This window comes from Dendropsophus ebraccatus, chromosome 4, assembly GCF_027789765.1.
Source record: "Dendropsophus ebraccatus isolate aDenEbr1 chromosome 4, aDenEbr1.pat, whole genome shotgun sequence".
In the NCBI taxonomy this organism is placed as follows: domain Eukaryota; kingdom Metazoa; phylum Chordata; class Amphibia; order Anura; family Hylidae; genus Dendropsophus; species Dendropsophus ebraccatus.
Genome location: NC_091457.1, coordinates 111,426,029 through 111,453,267, shown reverse-complemented (window position 1 = coordinate 111,453,267; position 27,239 = coordinate 111,426,029). Strand labels below are relative to the sequence as shown.

The 27,239-nt window shown below is 42.9% G+C and overlaps 1 protein-coding gene across 4 annotated transcripts in view; it reads left to right on the top strand.

Moving 5' to 3' along the window:
• The first annotated feature begins 586 nt into the window (after positions 1 to 586).
• The window catches only part of PLXNA1 (plexin A1), a 246,264-nt gene continuing 219,611 nt past the window's right edge, over positions 587 to 27,239 (top strand). For 2 of the 4 annotated variants that reach the window (XM_069966727.1, XM_069966730.1), the window contains exon 1: positions 587 to 691. The gene's annotated coding sequence lies outside the window, so the exon portion shown is untranslated. The other 2 variants (XM_069966728.1, XM_069966729.1) reach the window with 2 other exon arrangements.

Genomic DNA, 27,239 nt, shown 5'->3' with positions numbered 1-27,239 from the left:
TTGTATATAGGAGCAGTATTATAGTGAGAATGTTCTCAAATGTAGTCAGAGCAGTTGTCTCTTTCCCTAGCCCCAACTCCATTATGAGCTCATACATGATGTATCACTCACTAGGGGGTGCCTTACCTTGTAGAAAAATGTAATAAATGTAAAGCATTTTTATTATTATTATTATTATTATTATTATTATTATTGTAGTAGTAGTAGTAATAACATTAATAATAATGATAATTTCTGTTGTCAAAATAACATATTGTTCATTCATCTGTTATGCAAGAATCTGTATATGTGTGTGTGTATAATCTATATATATATATATATTTTTTTTTACACCATTTATATACTGAACCGTCTAATAATAATAAATCATACAATATGTTACGCTCTCTGTGTTTTGCTCTCATTATTATGTACATAATTTAGCTTCTTGTAGTAGCAGCATTTGTTGCAGCCAAGACAGGGTTAACAGTGAGTGTGAATGGGCTCCACCCCTCGGTGCGTGTCCCTCCCAGGTCGGCTCGTGCGCCCTCTGGCGGCGACCAGCGGCACGGCAGCGCCCTGGGAAGCGAGATCGAGGCTGGAGTTCCAGTGGAAGCTGCGCTGCATTCCTTCCTATTCCATTCATGCTGAGCTGCTACATTGTATCACGGCGCCGGGACTCCGGACATGGCAGCGGGCGCCCGCTCTCGCAGTAAGTAACCCGCCGGCACCGGGCGCTCCATCCATGGAACTTTTCCTTCTCTTCCCCGGTCCCTGGAGGAGGAGGAGGGGGGCGATTGCTAGAGAGAAGCCGGAGATCTGCAGCGTGTGCGGAGCATGATCGGGGGCTGTGACATGCAGGAGCCCGGGGCTCGGGGGAGCGGGCTGGCTGGTCCGCCCTGCACTGGAGCCAGCACCGAGGACTGTGAGCTGGAGCCCGGAGCCGGCAGCCCCTCACCTGTCATCAGGAGCCGGGGGTCCCCGCGCACTCATCACTGGGGGCACCCACCATGATTTATAGGGTTTGTGCCTCTGCCACACATTAGTGGGCACGGAGGGTGAGGGGGGCATGGCTGGCTGTGTGTAGTGCTGCAGCCCTGGGGGCACCCACCATGATTTATAGGTGGGCACGGAGGGTGAGGGGGTATGGCTGGCTGTGTGTAGTGCTGCAGCCCTGGGGGCACCCACCATGATTTATAGGTGGGCACGGAGGGTGAGGGGGGCATGGCTGGCAGTGTGTAGTGCTGCAGCCCTGGGGGCACCCACCATGATTTATAGGTGGGCACGGAGGGTGAGGGGGTATGGCTGGCTGTGTGTAGTGCTGCAGCCCTGCAGGCGCACACATGCCCTGCTCCATGCCATGCTGCAGCTAGTGGGCAGGGAGAGGCTGCACTGCTGCCAGGGGCTGGGGATGTGCTGCTGTCTCCTCCTGCAGCCAGGCTAAGTGCCCGCACTCCGGGCATCCCTCTGCCAGGCTGCCTGCTGGATGGCTGATCTCATATATACATCACGTACAGTATATATATCCCTCATAGGCTGAAGTTACTAAGCCAGTGCCCAGCGATGGTGGCACACCTGGGCAGCCTATGGCACCCCCTCTTCCTGCATGCTGTGGGATGTTTGGTGTGAATGCAGAGGGTGCTGGCAGTCTGGGCACACTACCCCCATCCTCCTCTGCAGCAGGGCAGCCATTCATCACAGCTGTCTGTACACCATGACTTGGGGATTCTAGCGGCTGGATGGGTAACGCTGCGGTATAGGTTGGCGCTATGCACACACCGGGTGAGGATACGTGATGCTTACCCCCCTCCCCTCCCCTGGCTCTGCCGCCTAGCTGGGGGGTATTAGCAGATGGAGGGGCCTGCGCTCTGGCGCTCCAAGGGTTAAGCGGCTGAGGTTACAACTGGGCGGAAATGGTTTTGTGTGAGCGGAGCCGCTGACCCGAGGACCGGGGGAGACCGGGGGACCGTGCCCGAGTACTCCTCACCTGTAGGCAGAGGGATGCCAGCTCCGCCCGTGCCCGGTGCGCTTTCTAGAAACACCAGGGAGGTGTGAATGGCAGCAATAATAGCCGCGTCCTCCGCGCAGATGCCGCACCGGTCCCGGGGAGCTCGCTGCCACGGCCGGCAAGGAGTGTGCTGTGCAGGCGCCCGGATTTATTAACCCTTCTCTGTCTGCTCTGCCAGGTCTAGGGCTGGCACTGGCTCCCCTGGAAGTGTCAGTAGTCGTGTCGGTGGGTGAGTGAGCCGTGCATTGTCCTGATCATCCACACATGTATGTAATATGTATGTAGGAAGCAGCAGCCCCCCGATGGGGAGATGGATGGGTACACTGGGGGAGGGGGCGAAGATTTCTGGAGGGTATAAGTGTATGATATATATGTAGTTACACCACCCATACATCAAACAATACATTTATGTACTGTATAGGTGCCAGCGCAGCGTAGAACATACAGTGAACAAATAGAATATATGCAATTATTGTGGGGTGTGTATGCATTGTATATACTGTATAGGGAATATGATCTATATGGGAATGGTCAGGTATACAAGTTTATGCTGTATGCTATATATCAGTCAGTGTATATTACTATTCATATGCACACACACTTATTAATATACTCCATGGAAAATTCAAACCTATATATTTGTGAGAGCAGTTTGTATGATGTAATTATGTGTGTATATATATATATATATATATATATATATATATATTATAATATAGTGTATGCATATGGCATATCAATGTGTGTACAAATAATATATACCTATATGCATGGTATGTATGTGTTTGTGTGAGGATATATATGTATTGGTATATCAACTTTACAGTTAGTATAGATTTAGGTAGTATGGGGTGTATGTATATTTGTGCATACGTTTGTATGGGTAATGTATTTGCATTTGTATAGCTGGTATGGCTGGCATAGATGTACATTTATATGGCTGGACTATATACATATGTTTGTATGGCTGGTGTATAGTCACATTGGTATAGCTGGTATAGATGTACATTTATATGGCTGGAGTATATACACATGTTTATATGGCTGGTGTATAGTCACGTTGGTATGGCTGGTATATATGTACATTTATATGGCTGGAGTATATACACGTTTATATGGCTGGTGTATAGTCACGTTGGTATAGCTGATATACATGTATGTTCCCATTTGCAGAGCTGGTGTATATACATATGATTGTATGGCTGGTGTATTTGAGTACGGGGGCAGTGTGTATATACACATTGGTATGGCTGATATATATATGTATATATTGGCTGCGTCTGTATAAGATACCTAATTCTCCCATTTGCTGGAACATCTCGGAACTGTTATCGGCATTACGGATTGTGGCCGTCATGTCTTCTCCTCCTCCTCGTTTTATGACCCTGCAGAGTATGTTGCTAGTAACTCTAGCACAATGCAGTCTTCCTCATTGCCAAGAATTAGAATTCTATTTTGCTCTTTGTTTTCCAGGACAAACATTTCTTGTCTTATATAGTCATGAACTGAGAAAAGGCAGCAGAGCTTTTCATTCCCGATCTCCTTGGGGTTGGATCCCATAATCGTCCATGGACGGCGTGAGCTGTATGAGAGCAGACACATACATGTGACATGTTACCTGTCTGGTATAGCAGAGAGCTGCAGCCGTCTCCCCTCCCCCATGGGTTTGCAGGAGCCTTTCATGCATTTAATATTTATTCATGTTATCTCCTGTGCTACAATATATGTTGCCTGTAATATCAGAGCAGAGGTGTGCGCAGCCAAGGCCGGGAGAGGAGGAACATTCCATCTAAAGTGCAGCTCCTGAAGAAAGTTGCAGACCTGTCCCCAGCCCCCACTCCATTACACCCCTACCCCCCCCCCCCCCCCCCCCCCCCCCCCCCAAAGCTGAGCGTTCCACATGTCCTCAGCAAATGGTTCCAAATCCTCCTGCCTTAAACTGTTGCAGCTGTTGGGGCCTTCCGACCCTGGTGCCCTTTAACCTGCTGTTTTGAGGTGGGGGTGGTGCACTCTTACAGTCAGAGAGGTGTATCGAATTATTTAAAGAGATATAACATGTTAACACGTTTTTTTTCCTTGTTCATTGTTATTAGGGCAACGATAAGAATGGAAAGGATCATTGGGGTATTTTCTGTATATATGATACTTGATAAGCTTCTGTTATACTCTGTAGCTACCTGGCAGGGGGTAATGATCCAGTGCATGGAATGCAGAAATGTAGGGGGCATATGGCTCATGTAGTTTGTACACTGTGGTGACAATTGGGACATACCCTACATAACACGTCCTAAACCAGCCATTATACATGTGTCTTGTTGAGCCGTTGTTATAGTACGTGGGTTGGAGGAGCATCCAGTGTGCCAGCTGGGCGTTCTAAGGTCACTATTATACTTGGTGCACAAGCCATGCCATCTGGGCACTAGAGGGTTATTTTTCCTTTGCTCACTAGGTAGTGTGGTGACCTTTTTCGAGGACTCTTCCTATAGTATCTCCGCTGTGGTGACCCCTTCCTTGTACAGCCACCATTTTCTCTTTAGGTTAATGACTTTCTGTAGCGTTCTACTTTAACCTTTGCCTGTAAGATGACAGCGATGTGGTATATGTCAGTGAAATCTGCGTATGAAGTATCGATGTTCATTGGCGTTTTAAATTATGCTGCTGCAGGAGTACAACTCCTATCATGCATTAGCTAGCACAGTCTCATTGATGTCAGGTTAAATAATTTTATCCTATATAGTATAACATGTGACTGGTTGTAGCGGTTTCTGCACACACCTGCTGTCAGGACATGCTGTAAGTTGTGCCTTTACGGCCCTTTTTGCTGTCATGGCATGCTGGGAGTTGTAGTTCTGCAGCTGAGGAGGTGGTGATCACTGCTATAGACCCACATGCCATTGTGCCCAGAGGAAGGCAGTATGCATTATCAGGTGGGGGTTGGATTTGCCCACTGTTGGGTTGGTGGGGGTGGGTCCCTTGCTCCCCCCCCATGACCTGGGTAGACTTGTTTGGGTAGGTTGTGAATAAAGCCGGTTTGTTCCCTGCGGTGCTGAAAGATAAATCCCGGGGACTGGTGCTGAGAGGCGGCTGCAGAAGTCAACAAGGCTGAGTGACCAGGGACGGGCTGGGTGCAGATCTGTCTGAGGACTGTTTGCCTAGCCATGAGTGACAAGTGGCGCTCTGCGGTGACAGACAGCAGGCATGCCGAGAACTGTATTGCTTTTAGAGCTGCTTTGGACTAATGTATGACAACATGGAAGCGTTCAGTGGGCTGTGTCTCCAGAAAGGGTTATATTCTGCTGCCATCATGTGAGAAATAAAAAATTAAATGCACTGTGAAATTCCATTAATCAGGCATCTGATTATCCAGCACTTCTGTACTTCTGATAATGCCCGTCTGCTCCCTTATTGAATGAGTTATACTATATGTGGTGGTGTGAGATTATTATTTTTTTTTAGGGGGGGATGTATTTTAGATGTGGCATATATCGTAGGTAATATTGCACATCTAATGCACTCATCTCCATTTTGCGGCTATCAATTGTTAATATACGTCCCCCTATCAATCACTGCTGCCCCCTATAACACTCTTGCGCTTTGTAGTTGGCCCCTACTGACCTACATGGAAAAAAGTGTCATTTTATCATTGTAAAAACTTTGTGTTTCCAAGGCAACCAACATCATCTTCATAGACATTTCACAATCTCTCATCGGGTACTATGTCTGTGAATTCTTTAACTATTGTCCTCTATTGTCAGTACCCCAGATCCACTGCAGACCAGCCATTGACCTTTGAGCTATTGACCTTTTGTTGGTGTACAATAATTGAATTGCTTTACGTCATACTGATCGGCTGATCTTTCGAAATCTTGCTAAATGTATCACTAACATTCTGGGGGTATATTTGTGAAATATCTAGCGCTTCACTGTTTTTTTTTTTTTTTTTGTAGTATATTCACCACTAGGTGGCACTCTTCTTTATCTGTGGAGGGAGCTTTTTGTGATTTCACCATTAGACCAGTCTGTGTACTGCTACTACTGCTACTTGAATATGGTTTTGAATGAAATAATTTTTTTCCCCTACCAATGGACATGCCATTAATGAACCCTTGTGCAGGATTTGTTCAATATCGGCAGCAGACAATCTAACTGTTCATTGTATTTTGGCCACTGGGTAGCGCTCAAAGGGTTAAGTATTATTACACTATCAGACAGTCCTCTTGAGTTCAGTAACTTTATAGAGTAATATATCTATATTCTTTTTTATCTCCTCTATGTATAGCATTGCTTTATGCTACCCTGCTGTTTGCACCTCTTAACGGTGAATGTGACATTTTGGCAGTGGCGTCTATTGTGTATAGATTGCCTGCAGCGGGCATAGTCCTCCACAGTGAGAAGGTGGAATCCATATAACTCCCTGGTTTAGCATCAGTGGGACGTGCGCTCTGTAGAGATACTTGCGCTGTAATATTAACCATATTTATTCCCTGGCCTGGGAGGAGAGGAGGTCCCTTACCAATCACATTAAGCCCTGTTCCAGCAAGTGGCTTCTCTGTGTTTGGGCCTGCAGGGGAAATCTTATTGAATACAGTTATGAATAGTTAATATCATACACACATCATCGCTCTGCCGGGTCCGGGGTGAGAGGCTGCTTAACATCTCCGCCATCTATAGACTTAAATTGTTTTTAGCCATTATACGGAGTCAGTCTCTGCTGCCGCTGTGGATTCTTTATGTATTATATGATTCCAGGGGAGATGTTTACTGCATTATCTATATATCCATAGGCTGCTTGCACTTGCTTCTATATTATATTTCACTTTTTTAGCTTCCATATTTGTTTTTATGTAGGTATATGTGTATATCTGGGCTGTAGGCAGATTTCTCCAGTTTTTAATAGACCATTACAATAGCTAACTTTTTTTATTTTATTTTATAGCCAGAGGTTCAGAACTTTAATAGGTCTCAATAGAAATAGACCCATAAGGTTAGGCTCCAGAAGCAGATCTGGAGGCACATCGATTGTACTCCTGAGATTGATCCAGACATGGCGTAATCAACGGATCATCTAATATTCTGGATTATCAGATAACCGGAAGGTAAAATCTTTTTTTTTGTAATTTGCGTCATACAGCATCTGGTTGTGTGGTGTTATAGAGTTAGAGGTGGTGCCTATGTTGGAGTATTTGCTCAGTCATTGTAGAAGAACAACAAAAAAAACAAAGGCATTGGCAGATCAGTTGCATGAATGGCATTATTGTTCCCTATTGGCTTTAATGGTGTCCTGTAGATTTCCCTTTTGGTGTCCGACAGGTTTCCCTTTTGGTGTTTGATGGGTTTCCCTTATGGTGTCTGGCATTTTTACAGGACAAAATAGCGCAGCAGTTATTTTGACAGAAACCTCAATGGAGGTGCCTGACAATGGAGCCTCCAACATAGGTGTGAACCTAGTCCTAGTTTGGTGTCCCGTATGTGCACTACCATAGTGGCTCAGTGGTTGGCACCATGGCTTTGCTTTTTTGGGTTCCTGTGTTAAAATTTTTATTAGGGTTAAGATTAGGTTGTGAACCCAATGGGGATGGAGACTGGTGTGATAATCTTTGTATAGTAACGCAGAATATGTTGTAGACAATAAATTTTGGTGTAGATGATGACAGCATTGTACAGGGGTGTGTGATCAGTACTGGTCAGTGGTGTTTTTAGTCTCTTGCCTCTATGGAGGTGCTGCGGGATGTGGAATGTGGTCTCCTGGTGTCTTTTGTTACCTTTTAGCTGAGGGATGGTGGGAATCCTAGCAGAAAATAGCTTCCCAAGTTAGAGATGGGGTTAAAGGTCATTATGAGAAGCCATGTGACTGTCTGTGAAAAAATGATCCCATGTGTGACCTGGGGGGGACGCGCCTTTTCTGTTTGAATAAGAAGAGGGCGGTGAACTCCAGGTTCTTGACCTGCACTGAATTTAGAAATCTCTGCACTCCCCTCCTTCATTTACAAGTCTTTAAAACCAGTTTCTTGTAGACTCCCTGCTGGTATATAGGGGCTATCATGCAGCCGCTCCAAACCGAGTGAAGTCAAGACTGCAAAAAGAAACTATATATTATATTTAGTGGAGTTTAATCAATCACCTTACAACAATTACTCAGAAGGGGTGTTGCATATAAGCATTCATAACTTATATATGTATATATTTAATAGAATATATATTAAAAAAAAGGTGAAGAGCAGACCTTACTAGCAGTATCTGTGGTGCCCTCTTACTGGTTTGTCCGACAGGCCTAGAAATAATAAATGGATCGTATGTGGATTGTGAGCGCTTTTTGCTTCAGTTTACACTTTCGTATCGCCTCTCGGTCCAGTACATTCACCATTTATGGTGATGACATTAAGCCAACACATTTCAGGATTGTGTGTATGCGAGGCTGCGTTAATGAAGATGCAGGATCTGATACACAGGGGCGATATGTTGATGTTGTACAGCAGGCCGCCATGGCTATTTACATGAGAATAAATGTTGTCAAGTGCTGGGTAATGCTGTATAAATTAGCCACCTAGCTGGTCTTTGTGTATGAACAGAGAGGACATTGAAGATCAGACAACCATGAATTATGTCACACGGACTGAATGGTTTAATGTGCCCATCTACCTAGGGACCAAATTCATGCTGCATGGAATCCAGGGAACGGGGGGGGGGGGGGGGGGGTTACATTGCTGATTCTGTGATTGAAGGAGCCCCCTTCCGGCCTCAGGTGGAGATCTCCAATCCAATCTCAGGTGGAGATCTCCAAACCAGAAGTAACAACAATGTTAATGTATATGAAGATATTAGGTGATAGGTGTTATGCTGGGTAATAATTTCAGGAGTCACTAATAACAATCACGCTTTTAGGGGAATGTCAGGGAGATATTTATGAGAGGAGTGTCTAATTCCCTGGAAGGGTACGTGATAGTCCAAGATGACTTCATAGTTCTCAAAGTATTTCCTGCTGTTATTGGAAAAGAATGTTTAAAGTATTTTTGGCAAATGTCTCAAAATAAACAGTCTGTGCAATGTAAAGTCTTATCCTAATAGTTACATATCATAATGTTACGAAACCATCTATGGAACCACACTCATTTAGGAAGTTGGACCAATAACCATAAGCCTTACATTCCTATTGAGATCTTATAGTTAATTTTCTGTTCAGACTTCTTACATGTATGTCACTTCAGTGTTCACAAAGAAGCTTGGGGTCCTTTTACACACACACAGATTTATCTGACAGATGTTTGAGACCAAAACCAGGAATGGACTTGAAAAGAGGAGAGATCTGTCGCTCCTTTATTACTTGTTTTTTTGCTTATAGTTGGTTTCTGGCTTTGGCTGCAAAAATCTGTTAGATAATGTCAGATATCTCTGTGTGTGTGTGTGTGTGTGTGTGTGTATGTGTATGTGTAAGGACCCTTAGCAAGCTGATCCTCACAAGCGCCTGGAGATCCAGAGTTGACACCCCTGGTGCAGTGGCCTCTACCTTTGCAACTGGTTAAACCCATGTCAGTGTACGACAGGAGAAAAATGCCACCCCAGTTGCCCTTTAACATCCTGTAACCCCATTATTTACTCCTTAAAAAAATAGTAAATTAGAGGGCATGTTTTGACTAAGTTCAGGTTTCTTCGCCATCACTTATAGCACGTGTTGTTGTTGTAGTTGCTTCCTGTAATTTTTCATGTTTTCACTTCTATTATACAGTCATGCATGGTTTTTGCCTTTTAGCTGCAGCTGTAGTATTGGGCCGGTTGGGGCATGCATAGATCTACCGATAGCCATAACACCTATAGCAACCATTAGTGACAGACGTGCATACTGTGGAGTATTATGTGGAGTCCTCCCTTTGTTTCTTAGCCACCTGTGTAACCTTTTCAAGGCCCTGAAGCACTTGTCATCATAGTGTCTTTTAAGGTTTTGTTCAGCCATTGGTTGAAAATGAACTATTTAAGGATTGTGAATTTCCCTATCTATGAGGACTCTCTAAAGCAGTGTTCTCACGTACCTAAAAAGGCATGCGGCCAAAACCATGCCCCCATGTGTTCACCAGTAGCTTCTGCCCCATGTATTCCTAGCTGTGTGAGAATGTGGCCTTTTGAAAAGAGATAATCAGTCTTTTATGGGTGGTTCAAACCTGGCCAAATTGGAAAATCCACTGCAGGTAGGGGGATGTGGGAACAGAGAAGCTATACTTACCTGTCCATGTGCCCCCACATTGCTTCATCACCTCTCATGGACCCCAATCTCGTCCTGGGTCAGGGATGCCCACTCAGCCAGTCATTGATTTGGGCGGGACACCGCTGCAGTCACTGGCTGAGTGGGCCCTTCCTGCTGGGTCATAATGACACTGGAACCTGGGAGAAACTGGAGTGTGGTCAGGGAGCTTGTGATGTGGCACTGCAGAGGCACAGGGACAGGTGACTGTAGCCTTTTATGTTCCTGCACCCCTGTGCCTGCACTGGATTTTTTATTTTGGTCGGAGTTCTCCTTTAAGAGTTTTTTTTGTGTGGAGCATATTAATGGAAACAAAATATCACATTTTTGAGCAACCAAGAGACCTGTGCAAAAAAAATGTCATGGAACGTGAAATATTTTTATATTGGTGCATTTCTTAAATTTATATACAATCTCATGACAGAATGTCCTGTATTTGTAATAGTAGGAAAACCACTGTAGGGTTGGTAGTTGGTCTGGTGCCAAGCCCTCTGTGGCACTCCCTACAGCAGGGGTTACCGTTGCAACTGTATAGGTTGCACACATCATAGGCTAGCCTTGTTTAATGGGGGGAATATGGTAGACATTCCAACAGAGACTACTATTTTCAGTACAGTTAGAAGTCCAGATTGGCTTCCTGACCTGTGTACGGGCCTTTTTAGGACATCACATTTAGAAGCTGCTGTTCCAGCTTTTGACTAATTGCTTACACACATAGATCCTGAGAATTCCATTGTCCTGGTTCAGGTCCAGTGTTTGACATGGAACATATTTTCAATGTGATGTCAGCCATCCGGAGAGTATGTTTGTTTAGTGGTGTGTTCATGCAGCGGCAGATGATTCCTATTAAGAAAACAATCACATTTTTCCTAAATACAGGAGAAAGACTCATGAGCAAACTTGCCAGGCTTTCAGGTTTGGCTGAACCCAAATGTTCAGGATTTGACTCCCAGTGGGCTGTATACATATTCTCCAGGACTCCCTAGGGCTGCATTCAACTTCTCCACCCACCGGAAGTCCAATGCCGAGTGTTCGGGTTCGGCCAAACCCAGACGTTTGTCAATTTTGCTTATCACTACCTGTTCAAGATCCTCATCTGTCATCCAGCATGGAAAATGCTACAAAAAGTGCCTCTAATAGAGATGAGCTAACCGGGTTCGAGTCAATCTTGAACCCAAACGTTCGGCATTTGATTAGCGGTGGCTGCTGAACTTGGATAAAGCCTTAAGGCTATGTAGAAATCATGGATATATTCATTGGCTGTATCCATGTTTTCCAGACAGCCTTAGAGCATATTCCAAGTTCAGCAGCCCCCGCTAATCAAATGCCAAACGATCGGGTTCGGATGGACTCGAACCCGTTTCGCTCATCTCTAGCCTCTAACCTTGAAGAAGGCCTGTCCATACTTGCTTCCTAGTTTAATGGCAAATTATATTTGATCACTGGTATTTGTAGAATTGGGACTCCCTGCATACAGTTTATGGTTGAAGGCGCCTTCTAACAAATGGGACTTGTCCACAGCAAACAGAGGAGGAAATTTGACTTCACAGCTCTGTAAATGACTACAAGGACCAGCATGCTAGTTAAAGGATCCATTATTCACCTCAAGAAGCAGGTGCTCAGGTTTCTGGTATGAGATGTAGATACCATTACCCCTCGAGGCGAGGACCTAACACACTTTGCAGCATTCTCCTGGAGTAAGCTTTGTTTCCAGGCCACTGGTATGGAGGATCCTGCAATACACAGAGCGGAGGAGTCTTATGATGAGTGATGGGAAAAAGTGTTATAGAAAGCAGATTAATTATTGATCCGTCCGCTGTGAAGGCTCTTCCATCTAATCCGAAAGTACATAATGACTGTTCTTTATTCATATTGTGCTCTTTAGTGCTGATCTGATGATATGAGAGTGCTGTGGATTTGGTATGTGTGTGTGTCGTCTTTATACCCCATTGTATATGTAAGTGATATTAACTTGAATGTGCATTACCCTTTAAATGAATCGCGTGTATATGGGATCCCTTAATCCATTACAGCTGCCTCTTCATTCCCTTGAAAAAAGTTGTGACTGTCGCCATTGATGCTTCTGTCTGCCAGCTGACCCAGACTCTTGGGTACAACACGGCAAGGCTTGGATACATCTTCCTGTCAGGAGGCTGGTAAAGCTGGGTTACAGCCATATCTGACATCCCTCAACTTTCCCTGGAACGTTATGTATAATTCTAGTAACATCTGTCATTACCATTTCTGTATCTGACATTATACCATTAGCACCTCATAGACCACATTGACTTTTAATGGGGTGCATTGGGGTCTGTCATTTTAGATGTAACAGAATCTGCAATGGAGGCTTCTGGCAGAAGCTCCAACGTGTATATGAACAGTGCCTAAGGCTTTTCACAGATGAGCGGATTATATGTACAATTTTGCATCTAGTACGGAAGCAAGCCCTGGCCTGACCACAGGTGTCATGCCCCGAGCTGCCAGCTGTCAGTTCGGGTCATCATACTCACGATCAGCCCATAGTCTGCATTACATTACTCATGTATTACGCTTGTCATTGGGGAGCATAAGGAATAGTGGTCCAGTTTTATTCACCTTGTAAAAACACACAATACGTTTGGTAAAAACTCAATATGCCTTTTGTGTTTTTACAAAATTCCCTGTGTTTTGTTTTGTTTTCTTTTCTTTTTTAAACAGACCCCCAATATAGTTTGGTAAATCTTGAAGGGGACTTCTATGCAGCTGACTAAAAAGAAGCTATAACCTTGGCACATCTCGGATCTCAGACACTTCTGAGATGGCGACTACGGAGAGCGATAAAATTCTTGCTTTGTCCACCGGCCGCTTGGATTCCCGTGATGGAATGAATGGCTGGGTACATAAGTCACAGGACTGTAAACGACGCAGCCTGTAACCTGTACGCAGTCTACAGAGATACTCCAGGGGAAGAGATTTTGTGAAGTGATGGCTGTGCAGTGCTGGTAATATGAAATATTTAGTACCACTCTGGTGCTCTCGTGACGTTCCCCTCCTGCTTCTGTGGCTGACTCTGCTAATCTGAGGTGTACACGAGTCTGCGTGCCTGTCGTCAGCATTCATTATTAACGTGTTTTTTCCATCACTCCATATTCAGAGTGATAGTTGGGGTGTGAACATCCAAGTTTGTGCTTTTAACTCCATCAGCCTCTATGTGCATGTGTATAGCCGCCAAATTATAAATCACTGTGGCTGTAATATGAATTGCAAATAAATGTCTTTTTGTTATGCAGTGATTGTTGGGTATATGTTAGTATATATTTTTTATTTGGGGTCTAATAGATGTCCATACCATCAGGGATCCATGTCCTATTCTTGGCTGCTGGCACTACACCTACATATTTCATCATCACCCACTATTAACCCACTGCTGCCACTGTGTGACACTGGAAAGAATACACCACTTCCTGTAGAACATGCAGCAGCTGATAACTATGGAAACACTTGAGATTTTTAACTAGAAGTAAATTACAAATCTGTATAACTTTTTCTGAAACCAGTTGATTTGAAAGAAAAAGATTTATAGCTGGATATCCCCTTTAAGTCTGTTCTGCCTGGGACTTTTTTTGGAAGCCTGTAACTGTAAATCAGCATGGCTGAGTCCCTTATATGTAAAACTTCCCATCCCAATACCTATAACAAAAAGGTTAGTGACAGTCATTCTGATGCAACAAGTAGCACACATGGCCATATGAATGCGTTTAAAGGGATATTTCGAATAAATGTTCTTTGTTTAATAAATAGTTCAACAATTTTGGGCCGTTCTGCGCTGTGCACCTACGTGTCCAACACATGACCTGGACAGAATATATAACCCCTGGGAGTAAACTGTAGAGGATCCTATTGAATGACTATATACAGATGTCTTGACTTTTTTAATATAGAAAAGCCGCACTTTATTCGCTCTACTCCTTTTAAAGTGGATATTTAGTTTAGTTATATCTGCACAAATTAGTCCTATGTCATGGTGGTGGTGGGGTTAAATACCCATTTATGGGTCACCAGTCATACAGCATTTGTAGCTACATTTCCCACATTGTCACATGTGAGAGATGAGTATTGATTACTGGGTCCTCTAGACCTGTCTGACTACAAAGATCTGTGTATCACATTTGCACCTTAGGCCGAATATCTCTGTGATACCTGATATGCTCTATGATCAGGCAGCTGCTGGTACTCTGTCCCGAGCAATACCTGTGGTATTTGTTATATATGTGAATTTTCCCAGCTCCCCCACACTGCCGTATTAAGTCACTTTTGTGAATTTCAGTATTAATTTCTTGTTTGAAGCCCTTTAAAATTTGCTTATAGATTTATTATTCATAAAAATTTTAAGGGGAACTCCAGCAATCCTATTAGAACAAAAAGCATATAGGTGCACTCAGTTTCCCCACCAATTGTCTACACTGCTCCTTGTCCCAGATTCAAAGTTTTACAAATGATCCCAGTTTTATATCATGGCATCTGCCTAGGAAACCACATCTCCCAGCATGCATTGGACCTCTGAGCTAACTGCTGTTGTTTCCCTGCCCTTAACCAGGTGATCACTGATAGGTGTGATGTCAGTTGAGTTACAGATGAGATGAAGAGACAGATCATGTGACCTCTGTCTCAGAAGGGAGGTGGAGACCGAGTGGACCAGTCAGATAGGATTTTTTAGCTGTTTCACAGTGTGAGTCAGGGTGTGCTGCTGACAGACAGACCAATTCATGTAATAGAAAGCTGGGGAGGGTTATATCTTTCTTAACTGCAGTCCCCCTTTAAAGTTGCTGTGTACATATATTACTAGTATTATACTCCACTATTACTGCATTATTATTGTGTGTGCAACTCCCCTGAACAAGGGGATGCTGTTGGATTTCAGCTCTGAAGTATACAGTATTATGCGTACAGGTGTGAAGTATGACAAAATTAAAGTTATCATTGTAACTGCTTGTAAAGGAGATGGTAGTAGTAATAAGAAACTACTTAATGTGCCATTCCCTAATTTTTAGGGCTCAATGTAGCTTGATAAAATAATGATGAGTCTATGTGTAGTATTGATAAAGCTGATAGTGACCATATATAACCATGTGTATACAAGCTATATAGCTGATAACTGCAAACAGTCTCCTCCTTATGACGTTGTATAGTGAACTGGTGATTGGTTAATTAGCGGAGGATGCATTCCATTTTAACTGTGTGCAGAAAGCAGGCTATATTCTAACACTTCATGTTTCGGGAAAAGATGTATAAAAAAAAACCCTCTTTCTTGGGGGTTCAGTTTACTTCTTCTGTTGGGTAATGGCTTCTTGTGTTAAAGGGAGGTCTAAAGGGAAATGTAATCACTTCTCTTTACACTGATGTTGTCATTCCTCGTCTCGTGTTTTCAAAGCTCCCTTTATCTGAAAGGCCAAATAAATGGCTGGAAACCTGCACGTCCCAGACCTGTGAAAATCTTTGCTCTCTCTCCACTGACCGTTCTCTTCACCCTGGGTGACAAGAAATGAAATGTGTCTATCCCCACACGACTTCTTGACGTACCTATAAATCTATTCATGTGACTTTTTTTCTTCCTAAAGTTCTTTATTTTTTTTAATGCTACAAGCTGCAATTTAGTTTTTATACCATAAATTCAAACAAAAGCTTAAAAAACTGTGAGGAGGGCCCCATAGCAGCACAGAGTATTTCATGAGGAGTGTGCTCCATTACACTTTTTATGTGGTAACAACAAATAGTTTATCTCCACATATTGTGCTTTCTCTATCATTGGCCATTGTCCCCCATTGGGCATCACAGCTTTCATAGTCTAGCTTGGGCACACCAACACACCAATCCTGGAGCCACTTTCATGTGAAGCCGATTATTCTAAACCTCTCTTGCGTGATGGGTGTCAGGCTTGTACGGTGGCCTGGTCAGATGCAACCCAGTATATCTATTTCCTATGTTATTGATGTGTTCCCAAACTAAAGAGCCAATACCACCTGCTGGAACCATTTTATGTTCTGCTTATTCTCTACATATCTACACTTATATAGAAACCCTTTGGGTTGGTTGCTGGATTTTCAAGATTTAAACCATGTGCTGGAGGAGATATGTGAAAAGTCTGTTTCCTCCTTGCGGACGGACCAGGTTTTTCCATCTCTTTGCTTCTTATTTGCGGTGAACATTGAAGGGGTTGTTCAGGGACTAAATTTTGGGAGCAACTTATCAATTTGTGAGAAAAGGAATTGGGAGCAGTTGCCTATTACCAAAGCAATAGGTTTTCCAGCTTCCATTTTTCAGGGTTGTTTAATAAAATGAAAGATGTGTAAGGTCATCACGCCTCTCTAAAAAGTGTCTAAAAGAGGGGGTTTGGCTAAGAGGAGGCTTAATGTACAGCCAGTCAGCTGTTTTTAGGGGCTGTGTCTGTAACACAAGTGCTGCATCGCCACTTTTAAGTGAATGAACGTGTTGCTACTAATAGTAAGTACGCCTTTGCACAAAAATACAGAAGTAAACATTGAAAAAGCATGATGGACGCTGCCTCTTGAAACAGCTGTTCCAGGAGTCAAAATCCCGCCGATCTGATGTTCATTGCCTATCCTGAGTATAGGCCACCAGTCCTGTAAGGCTGAATAAGGCTAGGGCCCCACTACTTTTTTGCAGAAGACTGATGGATAAACAGATTCCATTGTGTGCAATGCCTTTTGATCCATTTTTTTCATTGACTTCCAGTATAAAAAAAAAGATAAAAACAGAATTATTTTTTTTAACGTACACAAAAATGTGGTCGGCCACATTTTTGTGTATGCTAAAAAAAAAAAGCATCTGTTTTACTCTGCTTTTTCTTTTTCTAATGGAAGGCAATAGAAATACGGGTCAAAAGGGATTGCACACAGTTGCATCTGTTTTTTGTGAAAAGGGATGAAAAGAAGCGGACTGCAAAAACAAAGTGTGAACCCAGCCTAACCCATTTAATGCTATGTTCCCACTACGTGAGAGACCGGCCGTTCCGTGACCCGGCCAGGTCACGGAATGGCCGGTCTCTGCAAAGATCATCCCGATGATCTTTCCAGCCGCAGTGTTCTGATGCGGGCGCATCAGCGCACTCCCGCATCAGAACTTCCCATAGTGCACAATGAAGCAAGCGGCTGTAGCCACTCGCTCCACTGTGCACTGACTGGTCTTTCTGCGGCTGCAATTCACTGAATTGCGGCCGCAGAAAACTGACATGTCAGTTCTTTGCGGGTCCGTATGGGATCCCGGCTGGGGGATATACGATGTGTATATGCTCCGGCCGGGATCCCATAAAATAATAGGCAATGTTCCACCCCGCACAAAGTACTGCCATTGTTGTTGCCGTTTTACGTAGTGTGAATAGCCTAAAGGTGTGTATTTTTTTTTTTTTTTTTTTTGTACACAATATTGGTGTGTCAGAAGAAAAAGAAAAACCATCAAAAACACAGCAGGTACAGTATATCATACAGCGTGTAGCACTGATACATATGCACTGTCTGTTTACTAGTTTTATCCTTATTTATGCATTGCATTAATACTTCCCATAATATAATCATGTGACCAGTGAAACAACTTAACTTTTCGGTTTATTAGAAAAAAGTTTTCACTTCTCCAAAGTTATTAATGAAGAATTGTTAATTACCACCCCCTCCCGTCCTCTAGAAGTATTAATTAATACCCAATCAGAGCGCGGGTTCCTGGCTGCTAATGAGCAGGGACAGAGCTTGATCAATAGTCCCTTGATATTCCTGAATAGATGGATGAGGGGGGGGGGATCAATTCAGACAAAAGTAGCAAAGACGTAATAATACAGCAACTTGCGCTAATTGTGAGAGCTCCACTGGCGGGTTGCTGGCCCAGCTGTGCTTCTTGTGAGATGATTTAACAGCTGGAGTTTAGCATTTTTATCTTCTTGCATGCATGTGCCTATAAGCGGCTGATATTACAGACAGGAAAGCAGCTATGGTATAAACCCATAAATGACTGAACCGCCCGCCTCATTTTGCTTATTGACTTTTGCCCCCTACCCATTTTTAACCAACAGTGGAGGAAGGATGGCGGACAATAAGTTCATGAAGCACCAGATGTACGTTTCTTTCTATGGAGCTCCAGATGGAGGTCGTCCTTGGGCTCAATCCTGAATTTAATTCCCAGCAGATTGGACACAGGGGTGTCAGAATTTTGCAAAATGGGGATAAGATTAGTTCTTCACCCATAGTGTTCAGTCTCTGCTATACCTCGGGTTGTACTACTTCGTTTCTTTTCTCCACATAGGTGAATATTGCACAAGTCTTGTAATTGACTATTCTAGAAGACGATCTATAGACACTGATGTGCACTGTTGACAGATCCTAATTTTGTAACTTTCTGATATACCTTGTTTTCCTCAGAGGCTGAGATCCCTCTAAATCCTGCTGTGATAGCTGACACTTTGTTACAGTGTATGGCCTTGCATACTAGACCCTTTCCACTAGCAGTGGAAATTAATGTGGTTCCAGGCAGTCCTCTCCAAGACTGGACAACCCTTATAAGCAAGTATATCAGGTCTGTCCAGAGGTTTCCTGTAGACTCCTATAATGTGGTGAAAGTAACTGAGCATTACCTTCAGCCGTTTCTCTAGTAATGTAGAGCATTACTTTTCATTGCCGATGGCTGTGCACAGCGAACGTGGTCATTAACATACCAGCTCCGGCTAATTATATAACAATTGTTTTCTATGAATCTGCAGGGTGTGGCCAGCGAGTTTCTGCACCTGCAGCATTGTGCTACCTTTTCTTACAGTACATGCCTCCTTATCTCTGCTGTGAAAAGGATATTATTGAGGTGTGAATGGAATTGTCATACATTACTATATTGTACACCTGAGTTGTGACGCATGAGCCTGGTTGTGTACACCCCAGTCAGCCGTAATGTTACAGTCAGTGACAAGTTAAGTGAACAATGCTCTTTTCTTACAGTGACACCTGTCAAGCGGAGGGATAGGTAAGGCCGCAGGTGAACAGTCAGTTCTTAAAGTTGATGTGATTGGAAAATGGGCAAGTGTAATGCTGCGTTTACACGAAACGATAATTGGCCCGATCGTACGATTAATGACGTCGGAGAAACGTTTTTTTTTTTTTTATAACGATCAGCGTTTAGACTGTACATTATATCGTACGGAAAATCGTTTAGTGATCGCTTAAGCCTATCTCACACATTGGTTAAATCGGCAAACGACTGTTTACACGTAACAATCTGCGAATTTTTTGTGAACAACAATTTGACAACATGTTGACAGATCAAAATGAATGATTTCTCGTTCGTTGTTTGATCGTTCGCTGCATTTACACGTACGATTATCGTTCGAATTCGATCGTTATCACACAAATTCGCACGATAATCGTTACGTGTAAAAGCACCTTAATGGTAAGTTTACACGGAGCCATAATTGGCCCAATCGTTCACTTAACGATTTTGAAGCAACAATTAGATTTTTATAACGATCAGCGTTTAGACGGAACAATATATCATTTGAAAAAATCGGTATTGCGATCATTTTTAAATCGCTTAAGCCTATCTTACACACAGGGTGAATCGGTAAAAGACTGTTTACATGAATCGATCTGCTAATTTTTAGCGAACAACCAACGAGGATTTAAGAACATGTTGAAAGATCACAATGAACGATTTATCGCTCGTCGCTTGATCATTCGCTGTGTTTACACAAGCTGATTATTTCTCAAATTGTATCGCGAGAATTCAAACAATCGTTCCGTGTAATCACATCATGATTCAAAGCGACTTTAACAATGATCAGACTGCCATGAGTAGACAATAAAGTCTAGAAACTACCAGATCTTCTAGTTGTGTGGGATTTCTAGTATGCAGTGTGTTTGTTCTAGAGATGAGCATGCTCTGCGTTCGATTACTGGTGGCTGGAGAAGTTTGATGCAGCCCTAGGGAGCCCAGAAAACACGTGGATACAGCCATAGGCTCGAGTTAAAATCATCTCTAGTTAGTACCTATCAGAAGTGCTTTATGGCTCCTTAAAACAGGGTGTTTATTTCCTCTAGACGAAGACCCAGTTTGACCATCATCTCTTTGTTAGATGGTAACGTAGTCTGAAAGCCTTCTGACCCCTTTTCACAAGTAGAGCCTGACATTGTTGAGCCATCTTATTTTTGCCTGTTGATCCCGGATAAGCAGGAAGCTGTCCCTGTTCCGGAGCACATCACCAGGAATTCACAATCTATTTACGGCTTGTTTCCCTTGGCCTCAGTCTTCAGAGCAGAGTCCAGAGAACATAATGAAACGCCTCACCAGCTCTTTGTTTCTCCAGGAACGCTTTCTGCTCTTCATTGATTTGCACTGATCAGTTAATATGGACTGAGCCTATAAGGGACAGTAACATATCAATTCAGTGTTTGTTTGTTTTTTTGTGTGGTTGACTTTTAACAGGACTTGTATAAGAATACATATGAATGACTGATGCAATAAAATCATGCATATGGTAGGAAATATCAATCCTGTTCATTGAGCATTCGATTTACCAATACTGACTGTTAAGGTATAAAGTCAACAGAGCAGATTTCCATTTTCTAGAAATGATCTTTTTTTTTTTTTTTTTACACATTTATTTATCTATATTACTTTGTACGCAGTGGCATGTTGTGTATGCCTTGGTCTATACTAACACAATATTGTCTTTATCATACTCAACCCAAGAGTTCAGAAGTGTCTTTGCAAAGTCTTGGCATTTGATTACCGGTGGCTCAAAAAGTTGGATGCAGCCCTGAGGCTGCCAGAAAAACATGGATAAAGGCATAGGCCATAGGCTGTATTCATCTTTTCCAGGACCCCCCAGGGCTGCATCCAACTTCTTCAGCCAGTAATCAAATGTAGAGACCTCAAGCGTGCTTGAATTGCGCTCATCACTATGTTTAAGCTATTGAAAGGAATGGGGCCCATGCCTGTACAAGCATGAAAATGTCAACATCTTTTTTAATGACGTACTTGTAACTTGGGTGGGCAAATTTTGATGTGAACAAAGTCTCAGTGTGACACTGCTTCTCTGTGGGACAGCACGCGCTCCTCCACTGCCGCCGTTCTCCGCTCAAAGAAGTTACATGTTACTACTAAGAGCGGAGAGCGGCGGCAGCGGAGGAGCGCACTCTCTCCCATAGATGGGCTATGGCACACTGAGGCAGGCAGAGTTACTCAGTGTGAACTTACCCTTACTGTATTTGTACATTTGATTTATTGGGTCTGTATTTCTACCATTTCCAGGTCTGATGTTTTATTTTTTTTTCCATTTTGCCACTATGTATTCTAGGACTCTTTACTAGACAACAGGGTTGTGTGCTCCTTTTAAACCTATTGTTACGCACAACCTTTTTTTGGTAGGGGGGAGGGACAGTCGCTTGTTTTCGTTGTGTGTGTTTTTTTTTTTTTTAGTCAAAGGCAGAAGTGGATCCAGCAGGGAGAAGTAGTATAGGTTACTTTGGGGTTTACCGTTCCTCTTTCTTGTATATCTGGCTTTGGCCCAAGAAATGACAGTATATACAACAGTGGCCTATAGTATGTGGTGTTAATGTGTTTAATCTTTTGTGGGATGCTTGGAGGTGTTTATGTAGCCAGAATGAGGACATATAAATCTTACCGCTGAAACACCCCATGCCTCCTTTTGCAGGCTTGTGGGATTGTCTCAGAAAAATCAGGATGGTTGGTAAGTATGCCCTGGCTATGATGGAGAGTTGTCAGGACATATTGATTTTTGTTTCTCATCTAGGCTGGGGTCTCTGCTTTCAGACCTCCTTACCGATATGATTCCTCATACCGCTACCCAGACTGTGTACATAAGCAGGAGGCGGCTGTGCTTGTAATTGTGACCTTGACTGACCCAGAATAAGCCCTAATACAGGAAATGAATGTGATGTAGTGTGGGCTCCGGGCAGCCGCGGCTCATGTAATCCTTTTGTTACAAGAGGCTTCCTTGTTATTTATATAATAATTTTATAGGCCTGATTGTTCTCTAATCACAGATCCTGTTCCCAATCCTGCAAACAAAATTACATTTAATAATTAAACCCGAACGCAAACAACTGCAGTTTTTTTTAAAGGGAATATTATTGCATGTATCCCAGGGCCACGTGCCAGAGAATCCTGGGTGTTTAATTGGCTGACAGGACTTCCAGGAAATCAGTTTAATGGATGCTGGTTATGAAATGTGATTAAGCGTTGCATCTGTCATGTTAAGCTGATGCCGACGTGACTGTATAAGAACTCTATCCCAGAGGGGTAGGAGGTCCAGAAATGATGGAATAGTTTACTATTGGATAGCTTTTGTAATACTAACCCCGTGTAGTAAATGTACTATAAAACTGCCCCCATGTACATTATTATAAGCACTATAAAGCTACATTCAAAACGAACTACTGTAATACAGCCTCCTATGTGCAGGAATATACTATAATACTGCCCCTTATGTACAAGAATATAACTACTATAATACTGCTCCCTATGTACAATAATATTACTACCCTAATACTGCCCCCTATGTACATATATAGACATACCTACTATAATACTGCCTCTATGTACAAGAATATAACTATTATACTGCTCTTATGTCTTCTATACACACAAATATAATACCGCTCCATGTATAAAAATATAATCACAACCATTATGCCCTCTATATAAAAAATATAACTACTACTACTGCCTCCTATGTACAAGAATATACCTATTATAATACTGCCACCATGTACAAGAATATAACTACTATAATTCATGTGTAGAGGAAAACAGTAGCACTCACCCGTGTGCTTCAGCTTAGCGACTTTATTGTATCCACAAGTTGCGGGGAGGGAGGAAGGTGTGTGCGCGTCCTGGGACGGCCGTTTCGGGGATACGCCCCCTTTGTCGACCAGGTTATATAGATAACTACTATAATACTGCCCTTATGTACAAGAATAAAACCACTATATTAATGCCTCCTATGTACAAGAATATAACTACTTTAGTAAATCACAGAAGGGGAGAAGTGGATCGCACCGCCCACGCAATCTCCGGTAGCCGGATTTACTGGAGAGAGACCAGCGAGGTGTCCCCGATATGGCCACTGAACTCAGGGTGCTCCGTATAAGTAGTAAGGTAATGCACAAACAAAAAAGAGTCAAAGACACGTGCACTCACCGATGTAGTGTGCCGCTGGGGTACTTTACTGGAGGTTACATCCACACATGCAGGGAGGGGGGAGTGGAGGCAGGTGTATTCTCAGTTGTACAACTACAACTACATCGGTGAGTGCACGTGTCTTTGACTCTTTTTTGTTTGTGCATAACTACTATAGTACTGCCTCCTATGTACAAGAACATAACTGCCATAATACTGCCTCCCTATGTACAAGAATATAACTACTATAATACTGCCCCTTTGTACAAGAATTCACAATAGCGAGTTCTGACTGCATTTTCTCCTGTAGTTGCGTGTGTTAGGTCCCCAGCACAGCCTGTCTATACTTGCCTGCAGGCTGCTGTCTCTCAATGTTACATCTTGCTTTCTGACAAGTGACATATTTTATTTCCTTTGCGGGTGATTATCTTTACCCCATTGGATTTTGTTAGCTTTGTATTGGTAACAATAGACAGCGTGGCTGGTCATGGTGGCTCCTACCCACCATGGATGGGGTGGACACCTCAGATATTCATGTACATAACACCCCCGGCATGTAAACTGAAGTACAGTATATGGCGAGGGTTATTGGTCCCCACAGTAGAAGTAGCTGTTTTTTCCTATTCACTTAACTTTATGGACTTTTTTTTTTCTTTATTTTTGTATTGTATGTGTTTTATTAAATAAATTACCTATTGAAACTACAGAAGTTGATCTTATTTGTTTGTGAAGATGTTCATTTAGGCTGGGTTCACACTAAGTTTTTGCAGTCCATTGACTTCCGTTATAAAATATCAAAAAAGTCTGAAAAACATCCGTCTTTTCAGCGTACACAAAAATGTGATCAACCATGTTTTTGCGCACGCAACAAAAACCTATGTATTTTGATCCATTTTTTAAAATGGAAGTCAAAGAATAAACTGCTGAAAACGGATGCACAAAAATAAATCTGGTTTTTGCATAAAACAGATTGCAAAAACTTATTGCAAAAACGCTGTGTGAACCCAGCCTTAGACTACTGTTCAGAATAGCGGAGAGGGTCAGCAGCCGTAATGGTCCATAATAGGGATGGTCCGAACCTGCCCGCGGAGCGGGCAGACAGCGGGATTCATTACCGAGGTTCGATCCGGACCATCCCTAGTCCATAACTCTACCATCGGAGATGACCGTGCTGGGGCCCTCTACTCCCTATCCGGGACTTGGTTGTGGGCCATAGCACCTTGTCTCCCAGGTATATGCCCCCTTTTATGTATGTTGGCAGGCTGCACCAGTGCCAGTTTGTCCTTTATTTTTTTTGTCCGTTGCAACCATGCTGGTGATAGAAAGTTTGCGCACATCTCTTGTCCTCAATCATTTCTATCCGCGGGGATGTGAGAGGCCTGAGCGATGCTGATAGGAAAATGATTTGGTATTAAAATTCTTCACTTTCCCGCAGAATTACAGGCGGCTTCGTGTGATTTAATATCTCAAATGTAATTCAGAGAATCCTGGACTCCTCGTAAATTGCGGCTCCGGTTCACAACGTTTACTTTGTGATTGAAGCAATGAGGTTTTAATTTTTTGGCATTAGGCTGGAGTGACGTCTCATCAGGGGTGACGCTTGGTGAATAAGAGATCCTAATGCTTTGGAATAGTAATTTTTAACGCCACTCGGTTGTGTTCAGACTTTGTATTCATCTATGGCTGCTGATATGGTAGTGTGCGGAGTATGGAGGGATGAGTTTATTTGTATCTATATTGCAGAACTAAAACCTCCAGCATGGCCTCTAGTATCTTTGTGTGCATTATTACTGTTGCTATATCTGGAATTAGGCTTCATTCACACATCTAAAGTGTGAACCTCAATTTCATTTGTAGTCCTCACGGATCTATGCATTAAAGATAGTGTTCCGCAATTGCGCTCTAGGACCTGTTTATAGCTTTCTACCAAATTTTAAAGCACTTCAAGGGTCCTTGTACCCGGTATAGTCTGGTATATATGTATTGTATAAACTTTCCTTATGACTTCTACACAAACCAGTCACAGATTTTTCAGACTAGGAGTTGTCCTGACTTCTGGAAACTTGGGGCCTTTTAAAGGGATAGTGTCATTAATAAACAAATGTGGCTGGAGCTTTGAAGTCTTATAAATACACTGCTCTGTGGTCTATTGGTGTATATATATATAGTAGATAAGTGAACAGCTTGCGTTCTTTACTTTTGTTATAAGAAGTGGTTAAAGGGATGCTGACATGAAATGATGTCCTCCAGATCATTCAGGATAGCATAAACCTCTTGGTTGGTAATGCTGCAGTGCTGCTGTATCCATACTAACGCATAGTCTCTTGAATTGCGGATGGTTCTGGATGTGTAAGGGTAGCACTGCAACTTTCTGTAAAACTTCAAGATTGATTTTAAAGGGGTAATCCGTTGAATTTTTTTCTTTCAAATCAACTGTTGTCAGGTTATATAGATTTGTAATTTACTTCGATTTAAAAATTTCAAGTCTTCCCATACTTATCAGCTGCTGTATGTCATGCAGGAAGTGCTTTTCAGTCTGACCTAGTGCTTTCTGCTGACATCTGGCTGAGACAAGAACTGTCCAGAGCAGCAGCAAATTTCCATAGAAAACCTCTCCTGCTCTGGACAGAGGTGGCAGCAGAGAGCACCGTGTCAGACTGAAAAGAAAACCCCTTTTCCTGCAGGACATACAGCAGCTGATTAGTATGCAAAGACTTGAGATTTTTAAATAGAAGTAAATTACAAATCTGTATAACTTTCTGAAACCTGTTAATTTGAAAGAAAAAAAGATTTTAACTGTTAAGTATTAGCAGCAGTCCATAAGGTTGCATAGTTCTCAATGTATTGCTGTGGGCTGACTACACCTTTAGCTTGTGGTGCCATAAATTTGCTTGCAGAAATCCAAACTGTTTTTTTTTCTTCTTTGTTTTACCCTTAGTGATAGCCATAGCTGTAGTTGGCGGTTCAAACAATTGGAGGAACCCGTGGCCGAGGCCACTAGGATGGATGTCTGTAAGGACAGTGTACTTTCCGGGCAGGAAGTTCTTGTTCACAGGACAGACTTGGTGCTCTTCTTGCAGCTCTGGCTGACTGCACTGGTTTGTTTTTGTAGTCAGGGGGGAATGGAGGGCAGACATTGATAAATTTCCCTCAGTGTTCTTTGTCCTAGGAATGTATACACTGCAGAGTGACTATTTCCTACCCGTGCTGGCATTAAGCGAATGCATGTTACCAGTTTATTCATGCCAGTTAGAAAACCTGCTTCTGGTGAAATGATATTTTACCCTTTTTCTCATGCCTCCGGAGGGTGCACAGGTTCCCTAGATCTCATTGATGTCCCTGGCTGATGAATGCAATGTGTAGTAGTAGTGTAAGAAGGCGGTGGCAACTGCTTTGAGCACATTTCCATGTCAAAAATGTGGTTTTGAATTGTTAGTCATCCAGCCATTGGCCTACTCATATGAAGCAGAGCTCACAGAGACTTTGGCTTTGTTCTATGGAGCAAATGGCAGCAATATGGTAGTAATAAAGAGATGTGGTATTTTTAAGGGAGAACACTGCATCAGATGGGGCCACTGTCTTTGTGTGTAAATTCCATAACGGAGACAAAGGTGTATCATTTACCAGAAGTACACCTCGACTTATCGGTTAAAGTTTGGTCATGACATAGAAGAAGGCCTTGACAAAGCATCATTTGGGCTTAAAATGGCCGTTCATGTCTTGATCAAGCCTTTGTAAAGAAGCCCAAGTATACTTTTAGCTGTGTCCTTCTGTTATGATCATCATCATCATGATCTAAGCTTCAAGATGGTTTCTCCAGTGCCAGCATTAATTTCTGTTGCAGTTTAC